The sequence below is a fragment of the Pseudopodoces humilis genome, chromosome 14 (assembly GCF_049639895.1).
Source record: "Pseudopodoces humilis isolate 2021_Gansu_Grassland_sample_001 chromosome 14, ASM4963989v1, whole genome shotgun sequence".
In the NCBI taxonomy this organism is placed as follows: Eukaryota; Metazoa; Chordata; class Aves; order Passeriformes; family Paridae; genus Pseudopodoces; species Pseudopodoces humilis.
This window is the reverse complement of record NC_142213.1, coordinates 8,897,375-8,923,008: the sequence shown is the minus strand read 5'-3', so window position 1 is coordinate 8,923,008 and position 25,634 is coordinate 8,897,375. Positions and strand designations below refer to the sequence as shown.

The 25,634-nt window shown below is 36.1% G+C and overlaps 1 protein-coding gene across 3 annotated transcripts in view; it reads left to right on the top strand.

The window, feature by feature from the left end:
• The window catches only part of SMPD3 (sphingomyelin phosphodiesterase 3), a 97,583-nt gene that overhangs the window by 20,235 nt on the left and 51,714 nt on the right, over nt 1-25,634 (top strand). Inside the window, exon 2 of one of the 3 annotated variants that reach the window (XM_088062327.1) lies at nt 22,611-22,692. The exons of 1 other annotated variant lie outside the window; for it this stretch is intronic. The gene's annotated coding sequence lies outside the window, so the exon portion shown is untranslated. Of the gene's footprint in view, nt 1-7,919; nt 7,991-22,610; nt 22,693-25,634 lie in introns of those variants that run through there. One more of the 3 variants, XM_088062328.1, reaches the window with a different exon arrangement.

Sequence of the window (25,634 nt, the reverse complement as noted above, 5' to 3'; positions counted from 1 at the left end):
GTAAAATTTGTAAGGAAATATATTTCTCCAGTATTGTTGACCTGATGAGATTTTCAAGAACAAAGTTATACTTTAAAGCCCAAAAAAAGTCACTTAGATTTTGAAAAAAAACTCTTAGTTTTTCTCTTTGTATCACCTGTCTTTATCTTAAGGGCCTACACAGCACACATTTCAAGCTCATCTCTTTAGCCATGGGGAGTAAACTCCCTGACTGACAGTATTTTATTTTAAGATAATTAAGATCCCTGTAATTTGCTGGAACCTTACAAGAAAAAAATCCTAACTCCAACTATATTAGGAGTTGTTAATCAAAAGTCAGCTAGATCGACATTAAATTATAAAGAATATTAGATTTTTTTTTCTGCATTTCATGGGAAATTGATGACTGTTTTGATTGTCCATCTTCATGCCACAGCCATCCCAAATTCTGCCCACAGAATGTGTCATCAGGAAAATGCAACTGTGCTGAGATTTCACTGCTACATATGATTGAAACAAATTTTGACACTTCTTGGAAATTTCACAAGCACATATACAGGCTGAATACTGTGCATAGATTTTTTTGGACCAAGGAAATATTTTGCTGTTTGTACAAGTTTGTCCAAATTTGGCTGTTACAAAATGCTACTCTTAATATAGGAATAAATGGTAAGCTGCACATGGGTGTTCTTGTTTGTTTTTGTTCCTCGTCCTTGCAGAGGACATCTCCAGGGAATGACTATTACAGGATGATCTGACTGGAAAAATCTGTGTTCCATTAAGACTTTGGTAGAAGAAGCAATCCAGCCTATTTAGTAAATAGAAACTTTATCCCATTGTCTAGTTATTGTGTTCCAGTGGTGTTCCCTGAATAAGTTATGATAAAATAAAGGGTATTTGAGTCCTAATAAGTGGATGTAATGTCAACAGTACTTTTCTGTGGTTCTGGAAAATATTGACAACTAGTTTCATTTTTTCTCGGGTGTAACTATGACCTGGTTGCATTGTGCATAATAAGCATCTTCCCCAGTTACAGTTTTTCACTGGGAATAAACTTCTAAAATTCTAAAATAAAGTCACTCAGGAGTCCCTGGCACTTCTTGCAATAGGGAGGGGATGAGAAACTCAAATGACAAGCCCTAATTGCTTTCTGTGTTATGTTTTTCTTTGCTATTAGGAAGTACTGTAGTGATGGCTGCATGTTTCTAAGGCTTGTATGCAGTGATTGTATGCAGCAAGATTCTCTTTTCCTGACATAGCTGGGTTTTGGTGAGGGCTGCAAATATTTTTGCCTGAAGAGAACCAGTTATGATGTGGATTGTGCAGGTCAGTGCTTATTTTGCTGGAGTTTGGCAGTCAACAGTATCTAGTTAGTGGCTACAAAAATAGTGTAGAATACCTTGGGATGATAGTGCTGATTTAGAACTAAGAGACTTTGATTTCAAGCCTTAATGCAAGTCTGAAACTGGAGGAAGTGCACCTGATGAATATGGAGAGCAGCTAGTTCTGAGTTAAGTGTGCAGGCATTATTTGCTTTGCCATGAGCAACTTGTTTATCACAGATGTGGATTCCAAAATAGAGTTTCTTTTAACTAGGTTTTTCTCTCCTGGACTATTTTGATGATTTTTTAATACAAAGTTTTAAATATAGGGAACAATAAATTACTGTCTGACCTAAATGTACCTTTCACTTTAGAAGTCAAGTAGGCAATAAAAACCTACAAATAAGCTGGTATTGCATTCCAACTTTCATAACCAGAGGAATTTGAAAAAGGTTAAAAGTTGCAAATACAAAAGCATTTGTTGCTAGACTGTATTTGTGGACTCTAAAGATGATGGTGTTCTTTGAAATGTCTGTGGAACGACTCTTTGTATGAAAAATCTTTCATGATTTTCTCAGAAACATTGTGAAAGAATAGCAAACACTCTAGAGAGGGGGAAGAGAATACATGGGAAAATAAGACATGCTCAATTTGTAGTAGAGATTTTTTTTGTTCCCAAGTATTAGAAATCCACTTGTAACTGTATCAAAATCTTCCAATATTTCACATTCCTGAATTTTTGCCGATAAATAATCACCTATATATTCTTCATTCTTTACTGCTGGGCACTGAAAAAAAAATAAATATATATATAGACAACATTACAGCAGTCCTTATTGGTCCTAATATCATCAGTGTTTTGTTTTAGAGTCACAAATGCAAGGGTTTTCATGTGCCACATCACCAGAGGAATACTTTTCCTTAACAAGTTACACCTTTTCTCGCTTTAACAGTGACATCTCATAGAACTGACAGATAGATAGTTACTGTTCAATCTCTACAGAAAAGTAGAATTTAAATGAGTTTCCTATTTCTAATCCCTATTTGCAATACCATTCTGGGTAGCATGCTTTCTTTTCCTTAGTAAATCCTGTTTGAAAGATTTGTCTGGTTTCAGAAATTAGTTCTGCTCCATTGTTAACTTCACAATTCTTCATTTTCCTTTGCTGTAAATCTGACTTCTGAAAAAATCTGTTGTTTTTCAAAGGCAAAATATTTTTATTTTCTTTTTACATTTTGTGCATGGAACTCATTCATACTTTTACTCCTTGTTATAAAATATAATGAAATTTGATTTTAGCTAAGTTTGGGGGAGTGAAATTGATTTAGGCTGCCTTTTTGTTAAACTGTGGTTCTTCAGAAACACTGAAGAGGCTTTATGTACTGAGCGTAAGATTTAGGGACTGGGAGATCGGCATTCTTTCCTTGATGTTCCTTCATATTTTATCTGTGTGTCAAGTTGAAATCTTGCTTCCTTCTGCCTTTAGAAATGCTTACAAATTATCCCTGAAAAATGTGCTGAATTATAGATGATAGTGCACACAATGCTTAGCTTTGGATTTAGGTGTTTGAGTCGTGTGAGACCTTGTGCTGTCCCCCTATAGGAAAACTGTTGTCTTTGAATATTCTTAACTGCCAGTTCTTTCTGAAAATATAAAGACATTTTTTGGATACCCAGGTGTTTTTCTGCTCATGATTGTGGTTTTCTACAGTTTAATTAGAGCTGAATTTTTAAACTGGCATGGATTTATCAATACAAGTGACCTTTTCTGCTGCTATCTTCAAGAGAACAAGGACAATGAAACAGGTGTTCTGGCAGAAAGTTCAAAATGCTCAAAGTAGTTTCAAAGGCCAAGGGAAACATAGAGGTTACATTTCTGTGAGTAGTCAGCTTGTGTAGCTTTGTGCAACTACAGCATAAAACTCCAGTGTGCACAGCATCTCAGCTAATCCTCTGTACCTTTTCTGTGTTTTTTTCCCATTTTCAGTGGAAAGACATGGGTACCTCTGTAAGAAGTGTACTTTAACTTTGTAAATCTGAGTAAAAATAGTTTCTTTACAGAGATCAGAGCAGTCTGCCCTGGTATACCCAGAGCATTTCTTGGATATATTTGAAAGCAAAGCACAGCACAACACTTTATCACTTCAAATAATGTTTAAACTCAGTATGCTCAAATGTAGAACAGTTTTGTTTGGAGTAGGTTTTGTCCACACCTTATTGCTTGTAAGAGATGCAGTTACTAATTCACAGCACAGCAAAATGACTGCCAGCTCCTCACAGGGACTTGTGCCACCAGCAAGACATGCTTAATTTATCACATGCACTTTATAATGCTTTCATTTGAAAAGAGGAGCAGTCTATATTTACTGTCTGTATTTACTCCTTCTTGATGTCAGGTGGATGCTGATGTGTTGTTAACTCTGATGCTTGTGCTAAAGGCAACAATTAATTTAAATAATCAGAACTCAAAGAAAATAGGAAGAAACAACAGATCTAGGGAAAGAGAACATTGTAGTGTTACTTAAAAGCTAAAGCAGGCATCTGATGCAAAAAAAAATTGCAGTTTACAGAAGGTTATTCCTGCCTTCTGCCTTGTTTGCTCAGGTGAACTGTAATAGGAAGTGTAAAATATTATGGAAATCAGTGGTTTTTTCCAATTCTTCAAGACCATTAGAATTATGAATACCAAGCTTTTTGTGGGATTATGGTAAAGAATAGTTTGCCATTCCTGTGTCCTGCTTATGTATTTCTTTAGCCTTAATCCAAGAGAAAGTAAAACAACTTCATATATAACCCAGTTTGGATAAACACTGAAAATGTTACATACTTAGAAATTCCAATACTTTTGAAAAAATTTCACTAATATTAGTGTTGCTTTATAACCGAGGACACACTGAAGGGTAGGTAAAACTCAGCATTTCACATTGGCTAGGATGAAGGGAAAATAAACTGTAAAGGGTATCCATGTATAATCTATGCTGGTAAAGTAGCACCATCCCATTGATACTAATGTGATGTTGATGGTGACTATTTTGATGTAAAGTTGGGGATTCCCCACTGTACACCTTCCTTTTTATAAGAATCAGCATGTATGATGGTGTGATTTTGCAATTTGTTTTCTCTTTCCAGAGTTGTGGGAGATTTGCACATTCTGTTGTAGTGTGTATGAAAGACTGATTTCTGCATAGTTATATGGACTGGGCGTATGCAATTAAATACATAACATAGATTTTATACTTTTTATTTGTTTTGTTTATTTGGGTTTTTATTTTAATTTTTTCATTTTAATCTAAAACCAGTTGTAAGTAATCTTGTCAGTAGGTAACTATCTTCCAGATGTGTTGGTAGACTGTGGCTATCTTGTGCAACAAAACATGAATTAAAAATCCACATTAGAAATTTATATTTTAATACCATCTGAAGATAGGTGCCAATTTTTTTTCAGCAGGCCTACAATTGAAATAAATTGCATTGATATATCTTCAGTGTAGTTAAATGTACTAATTTCTGGTTTTACTGCATTACAAAACAAGTACTGCCTGTCATATCAACTGCAATGAAGTAGTACCTCTCCAGTCTTTTTTGTTTAAATCTGCATAGTTTTATGACTATGTCTTGTACTGCTGTTCCTGGACATAATGAATTTTGCCTTTAAAAGTGTAAGGAAGGCACTTTTCAGAAGATGTTTACTGTATATATGCAGAATTGTTCAATTAGATACGACTAAGCCTAAATAAAGGTATTTCTGTCAATGATATGGCTCAGAAGCTACTTCAGTGTAGGTTAAAAACAAACAAAAATGTGTAGTCTAACTAAGGTTTTAGACTTGTGCTTTCATATTCCAAATGATGGCTTGGTGATATTATGGTGTACTGTGGAAATGTGCTCTGACACATGGTCATCCATCACTATGAGCCTGTGATCCCATAATAAGAAGTACAGAGATTAATGTTTTATTACAGCAGGGTTGCTTTTACAATTACATATGTAATGAGAGAGGGAGCAGGGGGATTGCAAAGTCTCCATCTTTCTGGAATTAATATGGAACTTAAATGACCTAAAAATGAAGAACATTATGATCCTGGAAAAATTAGCTGGCTTAAGTTTCATTCTTCTCCCCATCATGGCTCGTTAATGAGGAAAATCCTTTCCATTGCTGTTTTGTTCAAAACGATATTCAGCAAGAACAGAGAGTGCTCATATCTTCTAGATGACACTGAACCTTCCCAACAGCCATACAGAATAATTTTATCTCTGCAATGAAATGTCTGTAGGTCACACTATGGTTCTTTCACTATGGTTTGTAGTAGTGAGGTAGCTCCTTTCAAGAGTTGTTCTTTGTGTTCTTATCTTAGAAATTACTGATAAGATAGGAGGAACAGCATTATGTCAGCTTGATTCTGCTTTCTCTCCTGCTCTTGGGCTTTCTAAAATTCACAAGCATGATCTGGTACAGAAGGTGATTACTTCACAAGTCATTACTGTTTTCCTTAGTAATTTACAGTTGTGAATGGTGGGAAAGTTTTTGATGTCATTGGTTCATTCCCTCAAATTGACTAATACTGACTAGTAAAACCAGGTTTGACTTGAATATTGGGTAGAGCAAGGTAAGGAAATCTACCCATAGTGACCAGAGTCATTCTATTTTGTTGTTTTCTTCTATTTCAACGCCAGTTCTGGATATGATAAACAGAGCAACTGATGTGCAGCCTTTAAAATCTGGGAATAGTCACTGAAAGCTACAAGATGAGAATTATGTACTGATGATGCTTGATTTAGTAACAGACTCATCAATTTCTCAAGATGCAACAAGACAGCTAACAGCCTGCTACACATTCTACAGCTGTCTCCTGAAATGTGAAGAGATCAATAGACCTGTAAAAGGTCAGGGAGTGGGGCAGTTTGAAAAGCCAGACAAACCCAGGAACAACTCATACTGAAGAAGGGTCATGGAAAGGAGAGAGAAGACGATTATCCAGCCAGCATCACAGCTTATCAGGGACACAACGCTAATGCAGCTAATCTGTATAAACCTATTATAGACAGCAACTAAAAATGGGGGGAAAGGCATGCTCTTGAAACCTGGGGGCAAGGAGAAATCCACCTAGTTGTTGATTTGCTATGGGTAGTACTTGCCAATATCAGCACGTCACAGTCAGTGGATAACCCAGGAGGTGTCTTGCTGATTTTATAACTGACATTTGGGAGGTGGGCACAGTGGTAGTAATGCTTCTCATGTCTGTTGTGTGTCACTGTATTGCCACTGTGCAGTGTAATAGGAATATGATTTAGGGAAGAGCCCGAAACTTATTGAAATTGATAGGTATTTTGTTTATCTGCAACTTTGCACTCAGGTTACATCCTTTAGTGTCGGATTTTGTAAAGCAATTAAACATTCTTAAACTGTCTTCAAGCTTGTTGCTTTCCCCCAATGAACTGCTGTCAGGAGAAAAGCAAACATAGCAACTGTTTCTCATTGACAGAATTAATAAAATAGAATGCAGACAGGATACAGAGCAAGTGTAATTTCAGGACTGCTGTTATACACCATTCTTCCAAAGCAGTGGAAGAGACAAGTTCAACTTGATATCCTGCAACAGCCCTCAAGGTGAATTCCTTTAAGTAAAGCTGTCAATTTTGTCATTACATCTCAAGTTTACATCAGAAGTATAGCTTCTGTTATCTATTCTCTCATTTTAAGGAGAAGGAAAAGAAAAAGAGTCTGATGCCAGAGTTGCTAGATTGATGTCAGAATTACTTGTTCCACTTCAGGGACTTGCATACTTGGTTGCCTTCCTGCTGTTAAATGTAACTGGGAACTTTAAAGGGCTGTTAAATTCTATGGAGGTGCTTGCAGGGTTATACCCTCATTTTTCTTCTGCTCACTGTTTTGCTCTATGACGGTTAACATTTAAGACCCTAGTTTGAACCATCTGTTAAATAGATTTAATATTAAATTTTGGAACTGACTGGATGCTCACATCAGCAGATAATGTTTTGGAATGGACATTGCTGCATGTTCAGACCAAAGAGGAAGAAGTGCAGTAGACAGTTAGAGGCTTTTGAGAGTCTGTGTTTTAATTAAACAACCCCCTCCCAAAATACATAATATGCAGAGTGGAAAATTAAATCAGCTCACGTTTGTTAATGCCTTATCACTAGATCAGTTTTTTTGGCACTGGAACCAAACACTGTGGGAGATGGATAGGAAGCAATTTCACATGGAATTTTATTTGGGTAAAGAGTTTGAGATAATTATTACAAAATTACTGTGGATCTATAGGGGAATAAGGCCATAAAAACTTTAGATTTATTGCTTTTTTATTAATGTAATTACTCTCTTGCTATAATAAAATATATTAAAATATTGCTTAAAGTATATCTTGTTAACCTCTCAGCAATCCCAGACATTTTTAAGCAGAGAAATTAACATTTGTTTAGAGCAAATAAAATTTTCAAGTTAGAAAGAGCTTATAGAGAGTTACAAGCTGTGCAGGATCATTTTTCATCCATTTTTCTTTTTTACCACAGTAATTAGGCAAGTTGCCAGGCAGCACAATGGAAAAGACATTTTCTTTAATAGCATATTTTTTTTACAGACACTGCTGGACACATACAGACATCTCCTGTATTTTTGTTCCCGGTGATGCTCTCTCCCTGGCTGTATTTTCCACGGGAAAGACTTTAGGTAATTTTTTTTTTTTTTTTCCCTAAGTTATCTACAAGGTATTTGGGGTTTGAGCCATTTCAGCTAGTAAGACAATTGCTCACACTGGCCAGAGTGTTTCTGAGGTTTTTTTGTCTTTGACATACCATGAGGATAATTGATACGGAGCAATGCTAAGTAGGGTGCTGCACGAAGAACATTCTGGAATAACTCGTACAAGTAACTGTCCTGCATGTTTTACAGCACTGCGAGCATTTGTGTGGTTGTACGAACCCTTCTGCAGCTTAGGCACTCGCCTCTGTAGCTCCCTCTGATTTCCAGCATGAGTCTATGTCAAGAAAAAAAACTTCACTGCAGTAGTTGCTTACCTCTTTGTTTTACACTGATTTTCTATCATTGTAGGATTGGCTATGTTTTCAAGAATATTTTCTTTGGCTGAAATGTTGAGAGCTTTTTGCAGACAACCAAGCTGCAGAGAAGGTTGTTTGTGTTCTGTCTCATTTAAAAGGCTGTAACACCATTTAACTCCTGTTATTGACCCATGGTACATGAGATTTCTAGAACCTTCAGTGTGCTTTTATGGTATTTCTAATTTTATTGAAATCTAGTCTACATGATGTGTGGATTTGGTAGCGTCTGTTTTTCATTCTGCTACTGTAGTTCAACTATTAGAGTATGAATAATCAAATCTGGAGTTGATTTTAAAAAAATCAGACTCTCAGCATTAGCTATTCACTTAGGAGTTGGAGGCACATTTATTTTCCCTTAAATATTTTTAAAGCTGAAGTTTAAACTGTCAGATATAAAATTTGAGATGTTTGGAATTAAATTAGTAATAAACAGATAATTCGAGTTTAACCAGTTTTCATGGTTTTGAAATGCATGACCTTGAAAAGATTTTGTATTGTAGGCTTTCATCAGCACTAATAAGTTATTTAGCAGAAACCTCTTCTTTTCCAAAATCTACCATGAATTCAAAAGTCCTCAGTGCTGTAAATCTTTTTTTTACTATAGTTCAGTGAGTTACTTTGCAAAAGTATACCTCCCCTACTGCAGAGGCAGCTGTCTTTTAATGTTTATTGTGCCTTTTAAGTGAGACTCCAGTCCCAGTTTGTGTTAATGTAGTCTTTTCAGGAGGATAAAACAGAGAACACAAAAATTTTTCAATTTCAAAAATTGTTCAAAATTACTTTATTTCAAAATTTGCATTCTAGACATGGGTTTGGGATTTTTTCATTAATTTTTTAATATATATTAGAATTCAAAGAAACTGAGTGGGGAGTCGAGGACTTTTTTTGTATGCTAAAGAAAGTGATTTTAGTATTAATGTTTCTAAGAGTAGGAAAAAATATCTACAGTTAAAAATTAATTGCCTATAGAAGACTACATTTGAAGTTGCCAGTAAAAAAGATATATAAGGTTTTGTTCATGGAAAATATAACACCTCTTCCACTACTTAGCTTCATGTGTATAATATACTGTCTTACTTGAAGATCTCTGTTGGGGTGGAACAATTTCACCTAGAGTATACAAAGATTAATATTATTGTCTGGCACACATCCTGCTGAAGGACCTGGGAAGTGTCAGAAATTTGGTTACTCAGGCTGAATTTTTTCAGTTTCTTGTTTAGTTTGTAAGGTCGTATAGCATGTGCTCTACAGGCATGTCTGTGTATGCTATAAACCTGCTGACATAATTTTTATCGCAGTGTCTTTACCTTTTTGATATAAAGTGATCATATTGAATACAGAAAATTAAATTAAAAAATAGTTGTGAGTTATGTTACGGTATTGAAAGAAAAATCCAAATGTGCTATTTTGCAATCTAATCACAAATGTTTTTACTTACAAAAAATAGGACTAATACTTGAATATTTGTTCCATCTTCATTCCCTCTACCATTTTCACTTGTTTATAAATATGTTGCAGACCACGTGTTGATTTTTTAAATCAACTTTTGTGATTCTTTCATGGATAACATTCTGTTCCCTTAGACTGCAGCTGGAAAATGGGGAAAATGGGTCACAACCATGGAAAACTGTTCATAGGCCCCAGATACCTAACTTGTATTTGTCTGGTTGGTAATTGGTTAAAAGCCAGTGTGGTACTAAATCTCAGCAGAAACTGCAGCATTTTCTTCCATGGTTCTTTCCAAGGAGCAGTCAGAGAACTGAGATACATCAGCAGCTGCTGTCCTTGTGGCCCTCAACACTGATGGAAGTTCTCTCTTCCCTTCAACCTAAAACAGATCAACTAATGCATTCTGGTAATAACTTTTTAGCTTGTAGTGACAGCATGTGTAGAGATATTTCATCTAAAAATTAATCCGAAATTGCAGTCCCTGTTAGGCAGCTGATGCTCTAAATCATTGCTGTTTCTTTCCTCTTCTGCCTCTGGCTTTAAAATGCTGCTAGGAAGGCTCAGAAGCTTGGTAGTTTTCCAGCAAGTAGGATGAAGTAGTAGCTGCACAGGAGCAGTTCCTTAGCTGTAGTTTCTGAGCCCAAGGTTGGTGCATTCTCTTATTTTACTGTATTAGCTGGAAGTTTTGTTCAGACTTAATACAAGCAGAAAGAACCTTCCCTATATAGAGAAGCTGTTTCATTATGTAACTTATTTTGTAAGTCTTCTGTCTATGTGAAATTTAATAATTTCTCAAAATTGTCAGTCACCTTAAAAAATCATATGCAAAGGCATTTTGTTATTTTAACTATGAAATATACAGTCGGATTATTTCAGACACATGTGAACCAATTTAAAATAGAAAACTAAGTGCTTTTCATTAAATCTGTTGATATTTTTTGACTGATAGCTATGTGCGAATACTTACGTTTTTAAGGGGAAAAAATTCTTTCACACTTTCATTTATTAAAAAAGAAGTTTAATAATCTTCATTTGTTTGTCTCAGAGGTGGCTCTTTTTATTAGAGATTTGCTGTCTCGTTTTTGAAAAGCCCATTGTTTGCTTCTGAAAGGTTCTTAATAGAGCTTTAACAGGAGACTAAATTTGAACAGCCAGAAATATTTGAATAGAAAGTTTGCTCATTCTCAGTCTGGGTTGTTTAAATTTTGATCTTTAGAACTGCAGCAAGAAACTTGAAGATGTCTCCACTCTGCCTCTGCTGCAATTTTAGCCTTTGAATTTTTTCTCTACCAGCAAAATCTTGTATGTGCTACTGATTATTAACATAATTATTATTTGTTACTAAAACTATACACATCAGCATTTTGCTTCTGAAATTAGATATTAGGAAATCTAATTTCTTTTGACATGTAGGGGAAAAAAAAGATATTTTATACACAGACTGTTCTAAAATGTTTGAAGTACTAGATTGTTGTAATTCTTGTAATAACTTGTCCCATTATTGCAAAGGTTGAACTTGTCCCATGTAGAAGACATGGGTTGGTAGTCCCAAGTTTCCTATTTTCTTTACAGTCAGATTTGACCAAAATATTAGCAACTAGCATGGCTTTTTCCTTTGTTTAACCACAGGGTACAAATCTCAGGTTTTTAACTGCCTCTAATCTGTTGCTGAGTCCCACTGAGGAGAAAAGGTTGCTGCATAATGATTTCCAAATAGACCTTTAAAATTAGAAAGCAATATTTTTATTGGGAAATTATACAAAGTTCTTCTTGTCTAATATTACGTTTGAAAGTTTTGCATTAGAAATATTTTGTGGAGCATTAGTTTGTCATGCTGCAGTATTCTTCAGGCAGAAATCATCTTCAGGGACCAGTTGCATACTCATGGTGAGGAAACTCTAAACTATGGGAATTGGAAAGTCACTTGGTTTTGTTTTCTTTTACAAATCTTCTCAAGAATTTGGTAATGGAATTGTGTTCTGGAATGTTTACACCAAGTAGCTGTGTAATCTTGATTGAAGTAGGTTGCTGGGAGGACTTTTTTTCTTTTGAAGAAAGCTGTTTATAGCTCTTGAGTGTAGAAAGATTGGTGCATGAAAATTGACTTGTGGAAGCAGAGGTGGTTATTTATAAGATAAATTTTGTGTTAGTAGCATTGCAGAAGCTTTTTCTTCCTTAAAGCCTTATATGAATAGTCACATTACTCTTATGTGTTCATAATCATTTATATTTAATCTTTCTTCCAGTAATAGCTGAGTATAGAACTATTCTCACCTTTGGCATGCTGGTATTGCTAAAATCAGAAGTGTGCGTGCTAGGACCTGGTGTGAATGTTCACCTGTGTGATTCCTGTTGATGAGAACAGAATAACAGAGCAAACTTCTAGGACCCAAATCTTCAGTTCAGGGAAGTCAAGAATGTGTATTCCTGACAGAATAGGAATGGTGCTGTCTTGCGATGTGGCCAGCACTGGAGGAGTTACAGGGGCTCTCTCCATGAGGACGGCAGGATGCGGCTGCAACCAGGATCTCTGCAAAACTGCAGTGATTATCTGCACTAGGATGAGGGGATGTGCTGAAGTCTGCTGCTGAGAGAGGAGGATGCTGAGCACAGTGCTGGAAATATCCACAGATGGCTGCTGAATATGGGAAAGAGAAATGGATGTGATTTAAAAAAAAAGAAAAAAAAAAGTCCTGAAAATTCTGATAGTAAACATTGTTTAGGAATATGCATATTGAATAGCCTTTGTTTATTTGTGAGATACAAATATTGTAAAAAAATGAAGATATTAGGCCTTTGGGAAGTCAGTGTGTTCAGATACCTGTGGATTTAAGACACATCTGCATGTCTGCTGTTAACTTTATTCTGTGTTACACAAAATGTTGAATCAGTCAGTGCCTCTGAAAACTGATATGGAGAGTGTGTCATTCTGTCTGGCTGATTCAGAATGAAGTACAATGAAAATCAGTCATTGTTTTTTCTTACCACTTCTGTGCCATATGTTCATTTACTGAAACGAGATGGTGACTGTAGAAGACTATCCAGTCTTCTCTACAGGATTGTCTGGAACTGTGTAAAGGGTTCCTGACAGGTGTTTGTAGTAACTGTTGAATTCAGAACTCAGCTGAACATTTCATTTAGCTTTTTTCACTTTTTTTGCGAGAAGTTTCTAAAGTGACTGGAGCATATTTTGCTTCAGAAATGTTGATTGTAAAGCCCTGCTTACTGCAGACAGTGCCTGAGGTGCTCAGTAATTCCAAATGGGATTTGTGGAACCTGATTGTGGAATAAAACCATAGAGCTAAATGTCAAGAATGAGGCACTGATATAAAGTAAAATCTCTCATTACCTGATTGCCAAAACCAGTCTTAATGACCATGATTGGGCACATACCTTTCTCATGCTTTGCTTGGCAAAGGTAAATACGTACAACTCTGAAAATGATGTTGTTGCATGATTCTATTTCAGCAGAAATCAGCAGTGCTTCCCTTGGAGTTTCCTCTTCAACAGGCATTGCTGAAATTTGAGAGATATGTCTCATGAATGATAGCAAGGCAAGCATACCGGTGGTAAAATGTATTTTTTCATTGAGGTTTTTTATTATTGTTATTTTGTGTGCTAGTTTTAAGTCTATTCTAATTGGAAAATGCTGAAGTGAGGAACATCTCAATTGTGGCAGAAATTCATGGCAGGGCTGAATGATGCAGTTGGAAGTAAAAAACAAATGTAATGCAATTTATTTGGCTTTGGTGACTTGCACTTCTCAGGAAAATCTGAGGTGTCTATTATGTGACAAATGTGCTGGTGAATCCAGGCTTGGAAACATAACTTTTGATTACTACAGGGAATACAGTACTTGATTTGTTGGGCAAGATTTGCCAAGAGCATAATGAGAATTGCTTTGTCATTTAATAGATGCTTAAAAGATGCAGTGAGCTTGGATGAGATGTGAGGGATCTCTATTAAGGAAGTGGTTACTGTAAGCCCCAGTGATGCTAGACTGCTAATACCATCTGCCCCTTTGTCTTCTGGTCTCATTTGCAAGATTTCTGCTTGTGTAGTTTTAGAAGCTGTAGTTCTTGAATGTGCAGGGTAGCTATAATAGTGGGTGGGGAAATTATTCATGTACCATTTACCATCTGACTATAAAGCATGATAAAAAGTGATTATTACTATTTTTTTAGTGTAGATAGTAGAACTGTCTTGTTGAACATTTGATATATATATTTACCAACTGGTATGCCAAAATCAATGACAGCATTTTCTGTTTATATGCATCCCTTGTGAAGGTTCTACGATTACAAGGCATATGATGTTTGACCAACTGGTGAGACGTATATGAAGGGGACATTTATTATCTTTTGTATGGAAAATTCTGAGGCTTGGCAGTAGATTTTTTCAAACATTGTTGCTTGGACACTGTATATTGTGCATGGCAGTTACCTGTATTTTTTCTAATAGCATCTGATACCCTGTTATGAATATACTGCTGCTCAGGAGCCCAAATCTTAACAGCAACCCCTAAAAGATCACCTCTTATTCTTTACTTAAACCTGTGTAATTTTTGTTGGTTTGCTAGGAGGGAATTATCTCATTGCAATTCCAAAATACAGTAAGGTTTGGATATTGGTTTCAGATTAAAAGGGAAGAGCAATAATAGAAAGGAGGAGGGCATTTTTGAACTCTAAATAACTCTGTAAAAAGACTGTTGAATTTCCAAAAGAATGGCATGCAGAGAGGTCAAAAATAATAAATAACATACTTAATAAAAGATGTAGCTAAGCAAGATTAAAGCAATAAAATATCTAATGCAAAGGGCTGGTGATTTCTTTTAGTCATGTTGGCAGTAATAAATTTCTAATGGCAAGTCTTGGTCAGTTTTAGACATTGACATGTACTGCTGTTCTTTAAGCAGAATTTGCTGTGTACAGAGAACAAATTAGATTACTTCTGTAAGATTAGAGGTTTACTAATATGTAAATCACTATACATATTCTGAGTGATTTCACATCTATTATTCTGTGAAGTGTTAGAATTCTCCAGTGTGAAGAATGAACAAATAAATTCAGCATTTGTTCCTGAGTGAAAATCACTCTCTGTGTTCTCCAAGTGGCTGATGGGATGATTAAACTGGTATGGGCTATCGACTCTCACAAAAAATATTACTCTTTGGGGCAGAAAGGGGAAGACACCAGGTGCAGGAGAAAATAGGGCTTCTCGCTGTGACTGTTAAGTAATGAATGATGACAGACACAGAAACTCAGATACAAAACTACCATTGCACCTGTTGCTCTCCTGCTTTGGTATTTCAATGGTAGGAACATCTAACAGTGTTTGAGAATAATTCTGGAACCATGTGTTTACCTTGCTATCTCAGTATCACACTCTATTTACTGTGGCACTTTGTTGTCCATTTATGGGGATGGACTTCCTGGGAATTCTATTTGAGTCAGTGAAATAAATTCTGGAAAAGAGCAGCCCTTTCCAGCATCTTGCACCTGACCTTTCAGAAGCTGAGATTCCAATTTCCTGATCCAGATGGTTGAGGAAATAGAATAAGTCTCTACAGAATCTTTACAGATGCAAACAGTTCATTAATAATTCAAATTGCCTGAATTGAGACAGTCATTCCATTCTTTATTCAGTGTCTGAATTAGTGTAATCTTATTTCCTTTATTTCCTGTACTGCCCTTACCAAATCTTATTTTGATATAGCATATGATTAGGCCATGCTATGAAATAGCATGTAAAGGGTTGTACTGAATGACTTTGGTCATAATGATTTAGACAGTGATGACTGGAATGTATTTGAAAAGAAATCTTTACATATATGATCCAGAACAAATAACTTGTAGTACTATATAATTATGTGCACTCATTTGCAGTTACATCAGGGTGACAATCTGGTCTAACAGTAATTTGGATAAGAACTTCCAGACATAACTAGGTCTTCTATTCAGTACATTCTGTATATCTAGTTTTATGTAATTTTGGTACTGTTTAAATATTAGCTGCTTTAGCATTCAGTCTTAAAATTATTCATGGTTGTTTTGTATTAAAAATGAGGTTACATTATTACTGTTGCAAATGAGCAGCTCTTTCACTATTAGGTGTTTTGAAATTAATCTTGTGCTTCCATTTTGGGCACTAAAGGTGTCCTCTCACACAGAGGAGCGTGAGAATCCTTAAAAATGCTAAGTTACAAAAGGAAGTAGGTGATCCTATGAGTTTAATTTAAATTAAATTTAATAAAATAAAATTTAAAGGTGTTTCAGGCCAATGGGAACAGTATGGAAAGGTGTGATAACACTTAAACTTTATGAGGAAAAAAAATTCTAATTTTTTAAACTCTCATTGTCCATATAAGAAATTTTATATTTAGATGGCAAGTTAATTCCAAAGCTGCTGTACAGAACTCTGTGTCAATTAGCCAGAAATGCCGGTTAACTTGTGCTGCCAAGCCTGGATTCTCACACTACAAGACATAGCAGAGCCCTGCAGAGTGAGGCTTATGTAGCTGAACTGAGCTCAAGTGGAGGTAAGATGCCCTTTTGTTCAATCAAGAGGAAAAGCTCTTAAATACTTATTTGAGTTCCTGATTGGTTTTTGTCCATACCTACTTAACCAGTATGCTGCCAACTACCTTTACTAGTGAGAACTGGACTCTCCAGAAAAGTAGGGATTGTAGGTACTAATCAGAGCAGGTTTGCATTTTTTTCCTTGATAGTAAAATTGTAAATGCAGCAAGCTGCTTCAGTTCTTCATCTTGCAAACATTTCTTTGAAACATAGATCCTCTCTCTTCTAGCTTCTTGTTTTAAAAAAGGGATTTTCTTTGAGAAGGAAAGAATTGCCTGATTTAGAGTATTTACCTTTCTAATAGGCTCTGTAATGCTCAGCTGTAGAATTGACTTGAAATTGGTTGCACTTTGAATTCTACAAAATTGAATGGTAAAGTAACAGCATAACGTGAAAGGCCCAGATCACCCCCTGTCACACCTGAGTCATTAGAAATGCCATTTCTGCAAACATCAGGCACAGAGCACTGGGAGTGACAAGGCTTTCTGGCTTCTCTGTCAGGTAGCAATTGTTAGATATGTGAACATGAATACAGAAAGGTTTCCACATCCACTAGTCCCATTGAGGATGGCCAAAGCATTTTGAATGCTTTTGTGAAAGGTCAGCTTTGTTGGTGGGAAGCAAGAAAGGGCAGTGGTTTCAGAGATCTAATGTTAGGGGAGGTGGAGTGGAAGAACTGAGATGTGGGAGGGATCTTGAAGCAGCCAAGACACTTCTGTTAATTATATTGCTTTTTAATATTTTTTTTCTAAAAGCTCTAAGGAACTGGAAAAGAATTAAGTGAGATTTGATTAATGGTTGCCTAGACTGCAGTTTGAAAGAAATGGATAGAGTGCTTTTGAAATAAATTTGACTTTTAAAAAAGAAAGATAATCTGTTATTGCTCTATTTCTTACATCATCGTCTGGCAAATGAGATCCACTCAAAAGAGCAAAACATAGCTGAGTGTGACAGCACATCTAATTCACAATCACAGAAACTTCCAGAAGGCATCAGAATCATGTTCTCTATTTGTTTCTGCAAGAAGAGATCGCACCACTCCTACATGTGTAGAGAGGCATCGCATACTATAGGTGTCTGTAATGCCTGGACTGTCGTTTTGTTCAAAAATAAACATTTCCTAAGCACTGAGTAAACTCCTGCATATCAAAAAGAAAAAGTTACATAAACCTTTAGATTGACAAGGCTACTTAGCTCACTCAGTATCTGTCATGGGATATATCATTGCCCCAGGGCATCCTCATAGCATGTCCACTACAAGCAGTGTCTAATGAATTCATAAGTGATTTGTTATGCACCATGTGCCTTTGAATGGATCATGTCAGCCTATATTGTGCAAATGGAATGTAGGAAAGGGCTACACTAATAGGAAATCATTCACTTGGTCATTGAGGCAATCCTGGAGGCACTTACAGGCAAGGTTAATCTGCATGCATTGTGATTTTGACTTTTTTTCTGATAGTCATCTAATATCTAGTGTTTCATTAGTCTGCAAGTTATTTTTCTGAGATAAAAATAATGGAAGTATGAAGCACTCTTTTCTTTGTTTTAAAATTTAAACTGCCATTTTCCCTATATATAAAATTAGATCCACTAAGATGATGATTGTAAAGACTTTTCCCAGTTCTGTCCATTCTTCTGCTCTTCTACTGAACAAGATAATGAAGAGTGAAAATTAAATTTAGCCTGTTCTGTCCTTAACATGACTCTAGACAAATTGAAAAAGTTGTTGTGTATTTTTTTGTGACACTCTTTTGAGGAGTATAGACATGAATAGCTTTTCTTTATAAGGCTTTTGGGGTTTTTTATTTGTTTGTTTTTGTTGTTGTTGTGTTGGGTTTTTGTTTGGGTTTTTTTTTTTTCAATCTATGTTGTGCTTCTGCTCTTTCCTCATGTAGGACTGGTTGTATTTTCAGACAAATCCTCTCTTCTCTTTTTTTTCCCCAAATAAGTAGTGCTACCAGTCCAAATTTACCTGATCCTGAAGCTAACAAAAAACTCATATGACTGCTAATAGGAAAAAAAAGAAAGACATAGAGCCTGCAGTTACCATGCCAACACTATTCCCTGGGGTGCAGCAACAGAGATGGATGCTGTGAAATTAAGATCTGTGTGATAGGTAGGAGGTACCTTTGCATGTGACTGTGCATGACTTGGAGCTTTCACTGTATTTTACTATTTGTACTTTTAATGTTATACACTAATCTGGTATTTATGTTGTTCCCTTCATTCTCTGTGTGCATATTACAGTTTCCTATTTTTGTGTAATGAGAGAATTTGGTGTTTCTAAATGTATATAGTAAGTTTCATGAAAAATGTATAATAAAATGGGTAAGATTTGATGAAGAAAGAATGGCTTCTGACTTGAATTCTATCTAGAATTTAATTTTCTCTGGAAAGCTGTTGGAGTGCTACTCTACTCTCACCTCATAAGTGCAGTCTTCGTGCAGGCAGTATGGGGATAAGCAAAATATTTCAGAAGAGAGCCACTTACAAAACTCACACACAGGAGTGGTGCAAGATAAAGGTTTTTTTTGTATTTTTCTGCTTATATGTGATTTTTCTATGTTTGCTTACAGCTGAACTTTAGGTATTTGTTAAATATCAAAGACAAACCTCCTTTTTCTTAATGTGCTTGATGTGTTTGCCTAATGCTGCATCCTTCTATGATTATTACAGCTTGCTCCTCACTATGTAAGTACTCCTTCCTTAGATTCAAGAAGAGGGCTCTGTTCCATATACTCTCTCCCACTCTGTGCTTTGTAGGTTGATGGGATGACAAGGAATTAGGGAATATAATTCTTAGTCAATATTTAAGATGTTCATAAATCATTAGGATCTTGATTAGAATTGTATGTTACAATTCTACAATATTGCCCCATTTGAATGTTTTGATTTAGTGACTGCTTTGAAAAGCCCTTTTTTATTACCTTCACACACTTCTTGAAGCAAAACTTTCTGAGTTAAACATCTCAATTAGTTTTCTTTTTTTCCTGCTGCTTTGTTTGTTTCTCCATCCTCCAGTCACAAATACATGCAAAGGAGAGGCAGAGCTGTTTATCACATGATGAAGTTGCCAGGTTGGTTTACTTGAACTTTTTTTGAAGACTGTGGATTGGTTATGTAAGTAGAAATTCTGTGGGATATTTTACTGACACTTTTTCAAGTCTCTGAGAGGTTACTTTGTGCACTAGAAATGCCAGTCTTGAAGACTGATATTGAAAGCAGCAGAAAACTCATCAGCTCCTAAATTTAATGTCTGTTTATATTTTTTTGTGAGTCATATTAAAGATAACAGTCTTTAACTCAATAGCAGCTAATTGAAAATATTTAAATTGCAGTGTTTTTGCATACTGATTTTTGCTGAGGTCACAAAGCAACAAAGTGATATTCATGGTAACTGCACTTATATAATGTCCCAATGAGGTTTCCTTCCTTCCAGGCCACAGCTACACAAGAAATGTTCAGCACAGCTGCAAATGCACTTTGTCAGTGTTAATAATTAACATTCAAAAAGCAGCTAAAACAAGAACTCAGCCAGAAAGGTAAATAAATCTATTACTGATAGTTATGTGAAAGTATAAAAGTATATATTAATATATGTTGCAATGAAATTTTGAAAGCAGTCTGCTACTGGATAGAAACTTATCAAACCAAAATACATGGCTTGTGGTTTAGATCTACTCGATACAGCTATGTATACTGGGGACTTCAAAATTAAAATTTAAAAGTAGCTGAGATGCTAATGCATCTGAGTCCTGTCAACCTCTGGTTCCTTCTGGGAGCGTTCTTTTGAGGTGGCAGCTAAAGTGTCACATATTTAAACCTTTGTATTGAACCAGGCTCAATGAAGCTGCTCTTGACATCTGCAAGCATCATGTTAATGAGGCTAAAGTATAGAAAGGTGGATGAGAGCAGAAAATCTAATTAGGAGCTGCCGCATAACAGCTGTTACATCAAAACATAGCACAGATACAGGAACAATACGCAGATGAGGGACACTAATTTTGTAAGATAAATGTATATTTTGTTTGTTATGCACATAATTGCCTGTCTTGGATATGTGTCTGATACAGTCTGTCTTGGGTTGCCTCAGTTGCATAGTAAACTACTTCCCTGTGACTCCAGAAGAAGAAGGAATTCCTTGAGCAATTGAGGCTAGCTCTTTATCTGTCTACAAAATTTGACTGTGACAGCCATGGGAGTTGCAATTCTGACTTAACAAAGATTTTCATAGCCTCAGTCCTTTCCTGTAAAACCTTATGAATTAATTAAGCTGAGGAAAAGGAACTGGAGCTATAAGTTACTAAAACTTACTCTTCATATTTTTAAAGAATTCCCTTGAACTGCTTATATTTTTCAGGTTGCAGCCTGTAGGGGTTGTGTATTGATCAGTATATAAAAGCAATGAACTTTTCCCTTGAAAATATCCATAATCATGTATCAACTTAGCAGAATTTTTCTTGTAAGCAAAAAAGCCTTTCGTCTTACACCATCAGTTTTGGATTTCTGTTGGCCTTTAAGCAACTGAATTGCATAATGCCAAATTCTGCAGCTGGAACTGGAGTGAAACTCCTGCTGCCACACAGAATGACCACTTGACATTATTCTTGAATGCCTGCTGATACTATGTTAAAAAGAATTCTGTTATTATCTTTGTGACCAAGCTTGGAGAAAAACATTTTCAAAATCAGTTGAATTTTTTCATTTGCTCATATTAGGTAATGAACTAAGTAGACCTCAAATATAACACATTTGTACAACAGTATGTATGAATCTACTTTCTGTAGAGGGTAACGACACTTTTGCAGCTATGTTAATGGATAAAGCCAGGAAACAGTGGGCCATGGCAGCTAGATGAGTCCTCTGTGCCTGAAATTAAACTGAAATTTTTAGGCCTGACTAGTGGTTTAAGCAAAGCTTTTTGATTGTAAATCAAAGGAAATCAGCTCACAGGATACTTTAATCATGCATTATCAGGTAGAGTACCTGGAAACATGATTTAAGTGGTAACTCTAAGTATGGCATCTACCTTCCTTGTGCTGCACAGGAAATGAGTTTGGTATACTGATGCATAAGTGAGGATATGCCTCTGGATTAAACCTGTCAGATTGTCTGAATGCAGAAGTTAACCACCTGATCGGAAATGTGCCTCACAAATATTAAAGCTAACTGCATTGGAAAATAGCAGATTATAACCTCCAGTTAATAAACAGATGCCTTCTCTTTAGCATGTTACCCCTTACCAACTCCCGTTTTCTTCAGGAATGTTTTCAGAGGATTGGCACTTCTCCTGTAGTGGATTAGTTTGTCAAACAAAGACCAGAAGCCTGGGGTTTGTGGCTCTGTCGTAGCGTGTGCTCGTGTGCTAATCTTCATATGCTGAGCAGCTTTCCAGCTTCAGTCCTGAAAGATGTACTTAAAATGGAGATTGTACATTCCCAAATAAGCCTCGATTTGCTGAGTGAAAGGGAAAATCACAGTCAAAGAATGGGCTTAAAAGGAGCTAGGCACAGATCACAATCCAGGGCTGGCAGCAGGGATTATAGTAAAAATATTACCAGCTGTATGACACTGGCAATGGGGGTCTCTCCCAGGAATCTCTTTGAATGTTTGAAGTCAGTGCAGCAGAGTAGTGTGATTAGGACTTCCCACGATGATAGTGAAGTCTGTTGAGTATCCCCATGCAGTTCTAAAATCTAAGAATAAAATTGACCTTGCTTAATTACTGCCCAAGCAAAAAAGCTGGCGTTGAACTGTATATCTGAGTAAAAAAATTAAGACCTCTATAATATGCTTGTAATTCTGATATCATGGAAAAGCAATTCTGAGTTTTGCTATGATGCTGCCTGACAGGGCTCAGTGCTACTTGTCAAGATTCCTGGTTTTTGCTGCAGGATTCTAAAAGCACTTGATCCATTGATCTTGGAAAGTTCTGAGCTTTTTCCCAAAGTCTTTCATACTTGGCTAACATCAAGTGAAATTTTTAGCAGTTTGATTCTAGCTGTAAGTAGAGGTGGATGAATCAAGAAATGTTTAATGATTTTAATTGAACTAGAGAATCAGGAAAATATATGTAAGAGAAATTTCCTCTTTCTGCAGTATATGTTTATAAAATTAGATGAATAATACAAGGATCTCAATAGGACACTGGTGCTTTCCTTGCAATCAGTAACTAAAAGTATATTTTTTTACTTTCTGCAGAACTTCCTGTCTGGTTTGCCCTACACTTACTCAGTTTTTAAACTTGTGTATGGAAAGGAGGCTTGTACTACGTGAGTCACAGGTTGTTTATTTCTTTGTATCTTAACAGTGTGTGTTTTAAATGTGTTTGTAATAGCACTTTTTTTTTTTCATAAATAACCACGTGCCTATTTATAGCATCACCTTAATATAAAATATTGAAAAGAAGAACAAATATGATTTTTTAAAATATTAATTTTTGAAATTTCCAAAATGTGAAAGGCTATTAGTAAATAATGTGAGATCCTAGTTCAAATCTAGAGTTGTAATGTGACAGATCCAAGGTGGAACAGTCCGCAGCTGGTGCTTATCTGTATGTCTGACAGAGCAAAGCTTGGACTTGAGTAACACATACCCTAACAATTCAAGTGTTATTTAGTTTATATATGCATTACCCAAGACCCTTTGCAGTTGGAGTCATTACTTTGCAATCCTTTTATGGAGAACTGTGAGCTTGCTGGTTCTCTGATCTTTATCCTATCCCAGCCTAATAGGGTAAGAGTAGTTGGGTAAATGACAGCAAAATCCTGCTAGCAGCCTTAAATAAGAATCAGCCCAAGTGTAAGCAGAGAAAAAATCAGAGAAAAGTTGTGACAGGTGTATTTTGGAGAACCTGTTATACCTTCATTCAGTTTTCCTATAGTTTGGGGATAGGAAGCAGGGACCTCCCACCTCTCTAAGTGCCACTGCTTTAGTAAACTCCTCTCTCCAAAATGGGGGATTTTGCTTCCTCCTTGCCTATTTCTCCGAGTGATTTTACTGTCTTCTGCTGCATTTTGGAATTGTTTAGACTAATATTCTCTGGGCAGTGCTGTATACTGGAGAGGCTTGGGTTAAAATTTCCTTGATCCCATAAAGGACAAAAAGCTAACTGACCATGTTGATAGATCAGTGAGGGAACTAGGGAAGGCAAACAAATCATTAAATAAATGACTGTTGTGGGCTGATACAAGAGGATTTAAATAAGAGATGCTTAGAAGAGATTGTTTGAAAAGATAATTATGGAAGCTCTGTAAACCCTGCAAAGCAAAGATGGAGACTTATTTAAGCTACTGACTTCTAAGGAGATCAGAAAATCCCACCTTCAATGCTCTGTGTGGGGGGAATTCTTAATTACAAGAAACTTGTTGCTCTTTCTGTAGAGGAGAAACAAAGGACTGACTTGCAGTGTTGGAAAAGTCAGAGCTGTAACACTAACTCACTTCCCTGGTGGCTTTCTATCAAAGATATTTTTAAAGGCATTTGAGCACCAAACTGTTCTTTGTGCCTTTGAAAAATGCCTTGTATGAAAGCAGGGGTGATTTAGAAAGGCTTATCATTTGGAAAACCTTTGATAACACCTCATACTGGTTTCACAATTTCAGGACAAACAATCTTAATTAATTCTCAATAGCAATCTGCTTACAAACTCACTCGTGCTTTCTCAAATGCATTCTTAGTAGTGAGGCCACAGTGAATGTTTGGATACCTGATGTGGATCCCTGAAAAGGATGAGCTGTGAGCAGCATCAGGCACCCTGAAAGAGGTGCCTAATAAAGAGCAGTGCTTCAGATCCTTGTTGACTTTTACACAAATGTGTATTAAATTTTCCAGAGTGCATCTCCATATTTATTGCAAACTGAATTTGGTGCTGGTGCTTTCCTTCATGTTTCCTTCCTAGCTTATTCCTAGCTTACAAACCATGTTGCCTTGGATCCCTGCTGAAGTAATTTGTTTTCCTGTGTAGTCAGGGTTGTTTCTCAGGTTGGAAGTTCTTATCAGCCTTGAGCTGCACGTTACCACTTAACTTCCATGAAGGTTATTCCATGGAGTATGCACAGGAACAAATGCTACTCTGGGGTACAAAATCAGTGTTGTTCCCTTATACTGGACACCATGTGGGGGGTCCTTGTGAGGCCAGTTGCTGCCACCCTGTTGGGGCAGTAAAAGAGCTGTTGCTGCAAAAAGGTGTAAAAGCTTTGAAGACAAGATGTAGATCATAACAATAGTGATGGAAAGTGCTTGTCATGTATTTGTCAAATACCCATCTCCACACAAAAATATGTCTTGGTGACTATTTTTAGGATCATCATGGCCAATGAAATGCCAAGTTTTTCTCTATTTCATTTATTTTCAATAATCATACTTCTGCTGCTGCAGATCTGAGGGAGAGACGCTGTATTTATGCCTTTGCTTAATGGTAAAACTAGCTTAATCTTCTGATTTCAGAGAGTTAACACAAACTGCATTTGAAAATGGTAATTTTCCTTTATGAAATGGTATTAATGGGACTAAAACTTGCTCAGTAGCTGCATGACATTTTAAAGAATTTTCTGATTTTTGTGTGCCATGTGGCATCAGTTTACAGTACTCTGTGTCCTTTTTAAGGAATGCAAGACTAGAAGGGACCATCTGGGTTATCAAACACAAAGCCTCACAATTTCAGGCAGAGAGAAACAGACCTAGTGCAGAAAGGCCCACAGAGTAGTTTTCTTTCAAGTATCCTCCCTTGCCAAACACAATAAAGTCATTCCCAGAACCTTACAACAAAGTAAAAATATTTTTAATTAAGAAGAAAGAAAACTACTGTGTCAGGCTTTATCAAGGCCAAGAAGAAAAGCTGAAGTGTAATAAATTGCATACAAGTTGGGAGGAAAGAAAGAGCACTTACAATTAACTGAGAACAGGATTCAGAAGACTTGCAAATTTTTCCAGTTTACTTATTGCCAACTGCATTTCTAAAAGCAAAAATGAGCACTACTTGGCACACAGGTTGTGTATAAACCTCTTACCAATTTGGAAGGGACACCAAAGCTATTGAAGAATCACACAACGAACTATGATTCCAAGATACAAGGAACATTTCATTTTATAGTATAAATTATTTTTGAGAGAAATATAAACTAACAATTATGAATAGATAGTCTAGTAATGCAGCTATTCATTGTAAGCAATTTTTAGTGTGTTGATTTCAAGTTAATTTTGAAAAACAGCATCTTTTGTTCA